The sequence below is a fragment of the Festucalex cinctus genome, chromosome 5, assembly GCF_051991245.1.
Source record: "Festucalex cinctus isolate MCC-2025b chromosome 5, RoL_Fcin_1.0, whole genome shotgun sequence".
Classification (NCBI taxonomy): domain Eukaryota; kingdom Metazoa; phylum Chordata; class Actinopteri; order Syngnathiformes; family Syngnathidae; genus Festucalex; species Festucalex cinctus.
In genome coordinates, this window is record NC_135415.1 from 29729113 (window position 1) to 29739662 (window position 10550).

Genomic DNA, 10550 nt, shown 5'->3' on the forward strand with positions numbered 1-10550 from the left:
CAATGAGAGAGAAATAACTATTTTCGTGTGCCGGAATTTGGATGTATAGAGATGACAGACTGCTGAATGTTCTCAGTGTGAGTCGAGAACCCCGGAAGCCTTTTTTGCACAATGTCTTGGTCTTTGTGTGATCTGATTATCGCTTGATTAAAGTGTTTTTTCCAATCACATCAGCGATGAAGCAATAGTTCTAACACAGCAGAAACTGTTGAGTCGCTTTCTTTGCGATGGCGTCTGAATGCGAGTGCAATGATTGCCCCCACATCTATTACGTACAGACAAGATACGGGGTGTATCTCACTTATAGGATTAGCATAGTTATACAACCGGGTAGATTTTCAGTGTTATCATCATTATGAAACACTTAAGGATAAGTAAAATGCAGCCGAACCCACTTGTACTTTCCCTTGGCGGCTTAAAAAGCACTAAAAATCCTTCTTTGCTCTCTCTTCCAGTAATGGAGCAATTGAAGCTGCATGAATGTATTCCAGTTGCAGGCTGAGAGAGCGAATTGAAGAGCTTTTCCTTATCGTCTCTCACTCACTTTGATGAGCACGTCGCTCTTTTGGCCTCTCATTCTCCCTCTCGTCCTCAGCTGACAGACAGTTCCTCTGTTGTATTACCCCCCCCCTAACTGTAATTCAGCATGAGCTGACAGGAAAGAACACCTAATTTTACTCCCCGGCTTGACATTAAAGCGCAACTGTCAACATGAAACAAGCATGCACAAAAAAAAAAAAAAAAAAAAAAAAAAAAAAAAAATTGCTAAACTCCGCGCGAGCTTACACGGTCCTGCATAAATAAGAGTTGTTTTCCCCTACAAAGTGTCAGTTGCAAACATGCATTTGCAGACAGCACACCACTGAGAGACTAGATGCGACATATGTTTAGTTGGGTCTGCAACCCATACCTTATTTTCATTCCATCACTGCTACAGTACATTTATATTTATCGGCACAGGAGGTGTGCAGCAGGACATTGATTGTGTTTTCTTCCTGAGGTGTATTATGAACAGGGAAACCATTTTTGCCGCAGACAAGCCCTCTCTTCTCCAGGGTGGGCTATTCTGGATGCACAACAGCGCTCTACTTGGACCTTTTTAACGGACTAACAATCCATAATCCAACAGCGTAATCTCATCCCCTTCTGAAGCTAAACGAAACAACCATAAGGCAGTGTGCTTCAGGAAGGAATTAAAAGACCCGTTTCCTCCAGAAAGCTTTGTGTTGTGATTTCCATTGTGTAACCGACCCCACTACAGTGGGGACCGATCTGGCGACAATAAGGAAGCAGAAGCGGCGGCAACAATACTTTTACATCATGTAAAGTGCCTAAGTGGTTGAGTTAAAAATGACAAAATACGCTATTAGAATAGCAAATTTTAAAAGGCAAACTTTAGCTAAAACTAGATGTAGATATAAAAAACAGCAAACTTGAGGTAAATTGAAATCCAATCAAAATGTTAGTAATTCACACCAAACCAAACAAATAAGGAAACAAAAAAACAGCAAAATTACATACCACAAATACCACTAGCCAAAGTGCATCACTGCTTTAAAGTGCTTAATATTTATACTACATTTTAGCTAAAAGGGACAAAAGGGTGCTTTAATTTGAATACCAATAAAAGACTAAGTGCAACAAAACAACACCAATTAACTCATTCACTGCCTTTGACAAGTGTACTTGTCAAATGTATTTTTTTTTAAGAGCGGTGCTAAATGGGGGCGAATCTGATTATGCTCCACTGTAAATATCAAACTTGGAAACAACTTTACTGATGCCCAACCACCGGTAGATGACATCATTGCCCCATTTTATACGAAATAAACACAGCTTCAGAGTCCATGGGAGAAATGGCTATATTTTGGTAAACCTACAATTTTCTACTGTCAATAATAAAAGAACGGGACGGGGCAAAAAGTAGGGAGTCTATTCTGTCATTTGGTAGATTCGGTTTATATATATAATTATTGAATGTAATATCACGTGAGTATTTAAAATTTTCTAAAATGGCTGGCAGTGAATGAGTTTTTAAGTACACAAAGTACACAATAGTTCGGCTCGTACGACATACACTTCACGTACCTTAGTTGTAAGCAGCAATCCACGCAACCCAAATGCTTCAACTGAGCAACTTTCTCCCAAGACCACTCCGTAACGTCCTAGTAAAAAAAACAAAAAAAAAAACAGGATATATAATAAAAGACTCTAAATTGTAAGCTAACAAGTAATAAGGTGCTTACCTAGTGAGGGTCAACCGACAAGTGACGACTGCTCGACATACACCGGTGTTTAAACATCAGCTTAATTAGCTTGCTAACAGAGTAGGGCGGATTTAACCGGGCTGATGCATTTAGGGACCGTAGGAAAAACTAACCTATCTAAACCTAAACCACCTGGTTACATCTGCATGCCTGTTGGTTTTCTGAGGAAGTGGCTAAGTGGGGTGAAAAACATGTTCTTATATATATTTCCTCATGTGGTGTATGTACCGTGATCTTAACAGAGATTTAAATTATTCAAAGTGCTGGACTCCCAAAGCAACATAATCATCTTGTAAACTCAAAGGAGCAGCTCGCTAGTGTTTTAGCAGCATGGAGAAAGACTGACTGCTTAGTCCACATGTATAATTAAGCAAAAGGGGGTGGGTGGGCTTTAAGAGGGGGTGGCCTTCTTAAACGGCAGATATGAGTTCATGTTGATTATACAGCATGTCTATGTTGCCTACCTCACGTTCAGGGGTATCTGTGTCGTACAGTGTCTTTACCACAGGCTGTGATGAAGGCCACACTGACAGGGGCTGATTTTTTTTTTATGTCATTCGGTGTCACACTTGACAATTTACAGTTACGCTTTGCAATAACGTACTAAATGTAACAGCAGTGTTGAAACAATAAAGTAGTGACCATATTAGGAAATGCTTTCACATACCTTTTTCCATTTCTCCAGATTGTGTGCTCACTGTGTTGCACTTCCCGCTTCCCCTCTTCTTAACGTGGACACAGAAATAAGACAAGAGAAAAAAAAAAATAGCATATCGGCTCCCAGTCAGAAGCTGGCTCACTACTTCATTCACTTGAAACATCATTTGTGACTGGCATATCCTTACATATCAGCACAGGTCCATTTATTTTGTTGTCTTTCCTTGTGTAAAGCACATTGAGTTGCCATGTGTATGAAATGTGCTATACAAATAAACTTGCCTTGCCTTGCCTTATCAGATGTCTCTAAATGATATAGTGCGATTATTTGGGCCTGGCAATTCTGATTGTTAAACCGTATCATATCCAACCCCAAAGCTAATGTTCCACGAAATCACGACCAAATCACCACCAAAGATTAACATAAACACAGATGTGCAGATTGAGCGAAAGTTAAATTGTGTACATCCTGTATTTAAAAAGTGCATTTTCCTGAGTCAATCCGGAAGACTGGGCCTTTAAATATGTGTAATTAATCTTCAGTGTATTACTGATCTGTGAAAAAGGACATGGAAATGTCCAAAAAACATACGTTAGCAGTATGCAACACCAATGGAGGCTCTCTAAAAATGATAATGAGGTGTAATTGTTTTTAACTGTTGACATAAACATAGTATAATGATGCCTTGAATGTGGGATTGTTTGACAAAGCAGTTTCTTTTCTTTTCAATGCTGTGGTATATTAGAAACCAAAAGTCACAGTGAGAGTGAGATTTATTGCTCCATATGTTTTGCATTAGCAGACGGTTACTAATACATTACCACAGATGGAGTTGTTTAGATCAGAATTAGTTAATCAGACAGAGTTTACTGTACTGTTCTCATTCTTTGGTTTCATGTTTTAGCTTTCCTTACCAACGAGAAATATGTGAATACAAATTTTGCATGGATTGAACAAAAATTATCTGATGAAGCGTTAACACCCTCCGTTGATCTATTAAGAGCTTGTCCTCATTAGTGTCTTTCAACTCTTCATCCAAAACAAAAGCAGCCAGTTGACCGGTCTGTGCATGACCTCTGATACTGCCTTCGGCGTGACCCTTCCTCCTCACGAGGGCCCCAGATGGCATGAGGCAGCCGTGATCAGGGCGAAGGCCCGTGTGTCCACTAGATTGACAGCAGCTCCGTGCGAAGCAGCAGTCCACAGCAAACAGCAATGTGTAGCCTCCAGATGGTTACTAAATACAAACTACACAAAACACGAGTCGGACTGTGACCACAGCATGTCATCACTAAGTGCCAACACGTCCCTGATTGTCTGTGGCGTGTTGCTACTGAAACGAGAAAAACAACATGAAACTGTAATGTCAAGTACCGTATTTTTCGGATTATACGTCGCTCCGGATTATAAATCGACCAGCCAAAAAAATGCATAATTAAGAAGGAAAAAACATATATAAGTCGCACTGGAGTATAAGTCGCATTTTTGGGGGAAATTTATTTGGTAAAATCCAACATCAAAAACATACATGTCATCTTGAAAGGCAATTTAAAATAAAAATAAAAGAGAGAACAACAGGCTGAATAAGCGTACGGTATACTAACGTTACATGACTGACATGCCTGCTAATGTCAGTAACGACGTAACATATTAAGAGTTTGTAGCGAGCAGTGACGGGAGTCGGAGGCGGAGTGTTGAAGGGCGGAGCCAAAGGCTGGCGTTTTATTGACATCAGCTTCTGAGGTCTTAACAGCAACTCCCCACTCAGCTAGAAGCTAACAGGCTAACTCCCCTTTTCCACATAACAAAACCTTCCCACCCGGAACTCTCCCTTCATCCCAACGTTCCGTGGGTGAATTATGTTCCCATCACTACAAGTTATTCATATAACTCTAGCATAAAAAACATGCTAACAAGTTTAGCAAACTATCAGTTTCACTCCAAATCACGAAATCCAATGAAATCTTCATCCTCGGTGTCACTTTTAAACAACTCCCCCAACTCAGGAGGTAGACGATGCGCCGCTTCCTCTTCTGCCGGCAATGTTGAACTTATCAACACAGGCCTAGAGCGCCCTCTTGCGGTTTAGTGTGAAAATAACATGTGAAATGATGTAGTAATGTGTTAATTTCACACATAAGTCGCACCAGAGTATAAGACGCACCCCCGGCCAAACTATGGAAAAAACTGCGACTTATAATCCGAAAAATACGGTATATAAATTTGTGAGTTTTTTTTTTTTTTTTTGTAGACAAAAGACACAAGAATTTATCATAAAAGAATTAAACACATTTTTTCCTCAACTCCATCAATATGTCATAATATCTTCTACAATAAAAACTAATAAATTTAATTAATTGCAATGCATTATGTTAATAAAAATCCATCTCATGACAAAAATCCCGTTACTATAGCACACAAGAGGTTTACGTACGCAATCCGAACACATGGACTAATTCATTTTAAATTGAACCGACATGGATGAAAATATATAATTACAGTACTGGGGACCAGATACAGTAAATGTTCTCTATCCATTTAATCGCTGCTTTCACATCCTCCATAGCAGCTGTAAAATAGTGAAAAATCCTTACAGCTTGTGAGATCATCTCTCCGGGCGTTTAACACAGTAAGAGATTACTTTGCAGCAAATTAGTGCTGAGAAGCCATCTTGTTTGAGTCCATTTTCAGGAACGGATGAGACCACATTCGCATTTAAATGAGCCAAATGCATCATACAATAATTAAACTGTAATAGATTACAGTGCTAGCACTCCATCACACGGCCGCACATATTTGTACAAATGTAGGAACATCATCACTGCTACAGATATGTGAGATTCCAAGGGACAACAGCGTGTCTGAAATAACACGGGCAGATGGCGGAGCGCATATTGTGACAAGTCAAGCTACGTTAAGCAGCCTGAAAAGCTGAAAATAGTTTGATGGCCTGTTTTCCGCAACAGGAAGTCACATCTGAGTCAAAACGTTTTGGGGACAAATGTCCACCTCTCATCGAGAATTGGTAGTAACGCGGGACCCTCAGTACTCACCGATACCGATACCAACTGCCGATACTGGTAGTACATTTTGACAAAAAAAAAAAATCACTAAAAGATATTTTTAAACAAATATATTTCCTTTAATTTTGACAAAAAAAAACAAAACAAAAAAAGAGCACAGTCACTCTTCAATAGTCTTAACGCTCAAAATAAAACACAAAAATGCTCTTTTAGTTTAAGATTCACAATTTTGAAGTATTTCCAAACCGGTGAAATTTTGGTGAAAAACTGCTGCAAGCTAGCGCCACTTACAGGCAAGGAGGACTCATTTAACGTCTTCCCCCTCTGCCATCGCTCGCTTGTACTCGTCTGCGTCACCAGTACTCGAGTACTTGAAAAAAGGCTGGTATCGGTACTCGCCCATCCATAATTATTGTTATTGATATTGGTAATAATGGCCCTGACAATCTGAAGGTTGGGTGCTTTGACATTTATTTAAACAAAAATCTGGCTTGAACATCTTGAATTTATTTCAGATGAAGAAGACATCGCAAATTGATATCGTTTTACTTATTAAACATCAGCACACAGTAGATTTAACCAAAATATGTGGAAATGTATCAAAATTAAAAACACATTTTCATCCCCCAGCACATCATCCAAAAAAAAGTTTGTTTATTTTATTTTATTTTTTTCCCTGCACTTAATTAAGTCATGCTGACAAACACGCAGCTTTTATACTGACACTTCCAAACACAAATCTCTTTTTCTGCGCAGGGTGTTAAATGCATCGAATACAACTCTTAACTACACGAGTGACACGACATGTACACTTTTAATCTTCTTACCGTCCTCCCTCAGAAAAATTTAAATAGTATATTGGATCCAATTCACGTCATTTAAATGCTATCATATCTAAAAAAAAAAAAAAATCAACTTGTGAGACTGAGATCTGATGGAATGTTTGATGAGATTTGTACTTGCATGTTTTGACTAATTTTTTTTTATCAAATGCAAAGTGAGGATTGCAGCATTTAGGCAGAACATGTTTGGAACATGAAAGTCTACTGAGTACGACTGCTAAAGTGATGTGTTCATGTTTGTTGTCAAATGAAAATCTCAAGCGATCATTTTGATGAGAAAATTGTCTCACGAGTCTTTTGTATGATTAGAAAAATTGTTTGTACCAATCCAAGCATGGATGAGACATTTTGAAATGACTGTTGATTTTTATTCAAGTGCTGTCAAGGAAGTTGTGTTTTCATTGATTGAAGAACTGTCACATCTGGAGCTCAGTCGAATTTCATTTTTTTTTATTATTGATTATGTTGTAGTTCATCTGTCTTGTGGAGGATGCGTGTTCGACTTTTTGCTCATATGATAGAGTGAAATCTCTAAAATCAAAAAGGTGCCTGAGGCAGCAATCCAATTTGGAATTGGACCAAAAGTTTCAGGGGGAAAAATTGCCAGATGACTGGCTCACGGCATTGCACCCTTCCCGGTTACAATTATCGGTGGATAATTTACAAATGTATGACCATTAACTCTTTCACAGAAACAGTCGCTCCCGGCTGTTTTACTGGATTTTGACTGATTTTGCAAGGCCCACAGAATATTGTGTTCAATTGCTATAAAAGCAAAAGAAAGATTAAAGTCTCTTCTTTCATCAGGAAAAAAAAAAAAAGTATGTTTCTATCTGTTTCCGTTTTGCAGCAATTAGCATTAGAAGAGAGCTAAGTTTCATCAGTTTTCACAAATCTATTCAAAATTGTAAGTAATTGAGCTTTTTTTTCTAGATGACCCTTGTTGATCTCCTTTGCTCTGCTGCCACCTGCTGGCCGTTTGTGTAATAACTACCATTTCTGCAACCGTTCTTTGCAGTTGAGAGGCTGCATCAAAGCCTTCTGTATGCTCTGGCATGAAAAAAAAACAAAAAACATATTTTTTTTCAAACAAACAATTGAGTGAGTGCTACTGGCCATTTGCAAGACATTTCAGGGACCAAAATAAAAACAAGATTAAAAACATCTCTCACCATATAACTAAACATCCCTTTTTGTTTATTATGATTTGTCTGAACAAATCCCAAATTGAGCAGCACCCTAAACTTTTTTATCTTCAACTTGAGAGCTTTTAAGATTGTAGTCTTTCACAAAATGTGGGAAATGTTTCAGCCTTGGTAATAATGGTCTGTGCTCTGTGAGATTTTTTTTATTTTTTTTTCTAGTCTTGTAATGTAATTGTAGCACTTTGTCTAACAGACTACCAATTACGGAACAAATAAGGCTCCTTCCCCTCACTCGCGTGTTTATGATGCTCGTGTTTTTTTTGTTTTTGTTTTTTTTTCCTGAGGAAGCCTGCTTTCGTTCTTTCCCCATCTCGCTTTGCTCTGATTGTCTTTTTACAGCCACTTCCCCCGAGGGAACGAAGCCGTCATATTGTTTCTCCCTCCAGCAGATGCTTCTCCCGCCATAATCTGTCTTACCGCCGAGCCAATGTTATTAGTAGACGTTGATTTTGTGGGGGGGGGGTTGTTGGGCGAGGCGTTACAGCTCAGGACACTTACATGGCGGCAGAAAAGGTTAAGAAGCCAGTGAGACCAGAGCGGAGGATTAAAGTGCGGCGAGAATTGCTTTTTTATTTACCGTTAAGGTCACTGCCGTATTTAAAAGCCATAAGAGGGGAGGGACTGTGGATATGTGGCCAGATGGGGAGAATTTGTCTCGGAGCTGCGCCGCAAAAAAAATAAGCAATGACTTTGATTTCATTCGACACAGCGAGGCTCCTTATGAATATGATACCCGTGTAAGCGCAAGAGAGAATACCGAAGCTAAAAGCGATGACTTGTGTCCTTACAGAGAGGAGGGGAAAAAAAAAAAAAAAAGGCTGCCAGTTCCATGTGGTATAATGTTCTGAGAAGGATTACATCATTGTTTGGGTAAAAAAGGTGGTGGCGTTTCAGATGAAGACTTGGCCTGCCACCTAGTGTGCACATTTATAACTACACTTTACCCACAGATGTGAAATCATAATGTTGAAACTAATCTCAATGTGTCCCCCGCCTGCTGCCCAGAGCCAGCTGAGATAGGCGCCAGCACCCCCCCATACCGAAAATCAGAAGGACGCATGGGCCACATAATGTTATGAATTTAGTCAGTTTTAATTAGTTTTCAGGGTGGTTATGTTAGTTTTTTTTTTTAGTTTTAGTTCTTTAATAAATGCTTAGTTTTAGTTTAGTTAGTTTCAGTATTAGTTTTAGTTTTTTGTGTTTTTTAATGTGTATTACTTGTGCTCAATATTAAAAAAAAACAAAAAAAACACCATGGGCGCAACGTCATTATTCCGGTTGATATCAAAATTAATCTACTAAAAATCACATTTAAAATCATCCCCAAAGGCTCATTCATTAAATTAATTTCCATAGACGAAGGACATTTTTGCTATAATTATAGTTTTATTTTTAGTTAGTTTTGTAAACATAAAATGTAGTTTCAGTTAGTTTTCTTTTTTTAAACTCATTCACTGCCAGTCATTATAGAAAATTTTTACATTTCCAATACTCACGTGATATTACATTCAATAATTATATATAAACCGAATCTACCAAATAACAGAATAGACTCCCTACTTTTTGTCCCGTCCCGTTCTTTTATAATTGACAGCAGAAAAATGTAGGTTTGCCAAAATACAGCCATTTCTCCCATGGACTCTGAAACTGTGTTTATTTCCTATAAAATGGGGCAATGATGTCATCTAGCGGTGGTTGGGCATCAGTAAAGTTGTTTCCAAGTTTGATATTTACAGTGGAGCATGCTCAGATTCGCCCCCATTTAGCACCGCTCTAAAAAATACAATTGACAAGTATACTTGTCAAAGGCAGTGAATGAGTTAAAAAGCATCTTCATTTTTATTTTATTTTGTTCACGAAATTGTTGTTTTGAATTTGTTTTTTCGTTAGTTTTACTTCACTAAAATAACCTTTAATAGCACCTGTGTTTTTCGACACCCTCCCTTCTTACTTTGACTATCTCCAAACATTTTTGTTTTTATTTTATTTGAACTGAGTCAAATGCCATTTTTAGCATATGGGGCCACTAAAAAATGGACGGCGGGCCGCAAATGGCCCCTGGGGCCGTAGTTTGGACACCGCTGATCTAGCAGAAGTAATTACTTCAAATATTAGTTCTATTCCTCATACAAGCTTTCATGGCAGCGATATTTCACAGCCACCTCACAAATAAAGCTTATGATCTCATTTCTGTTAGCTAATGTATTCCCATTTTTCTGACTCACAGTTCCCAGGCGCAAAAGTGCTCCAACGTAATGATTTGGGAGAGGTATTGACGCTGCGTGTTAATGTCACTTATTTTTCAATCTCATCGGGTGACATTTGCCCTCTTTCCAGTCTGGATGACTCGCTAACAAGAGACAAAGCACACGAAATTGATATTCAAGTGAATATTTGAATGTTTTTTTGGGTTGTTTTTTTTGGCAGGGTGAGGGAGGTTTTTATTGTGTGCTTCTATGTAAAAAAACAAAACAAAACACATTGTTACAATTAAGTAAACATTTAAAATAGGGGTGCGCCATAAAAATCGATTCATAAAAGAATCGAGATTCTCA

At 38.4% G+C, this 10550-nt stretch overlaps 1 protein-coding gene across 1 annotated transcript in view; it reads right to left on the reverse strand.

The window, feature by feature from the left end:
* fbrsl1 (fibrosin-like 1) overlaps positions 1 to 2317 on the reverse strand; it is a 302303-nt gene extending 299986 nt beyond the window's left edge. Inside the window, exons 1-2 of the mRNA XM_077521257.1 lie at positions 2247 to 2317; positions 2089 to 2165 (exon numbers count right to left, since the gene is read on the reverse strand). The gene's annotated coding sequence lies outside the window, so the exon portion shown is untranslated. The remainder of the gene's footprint in view (positions 1 to 2088; positions 2166 to 2246) is intronic.
* Positions 2318 to 10550: the final 8233 nt, after the last annotated feature.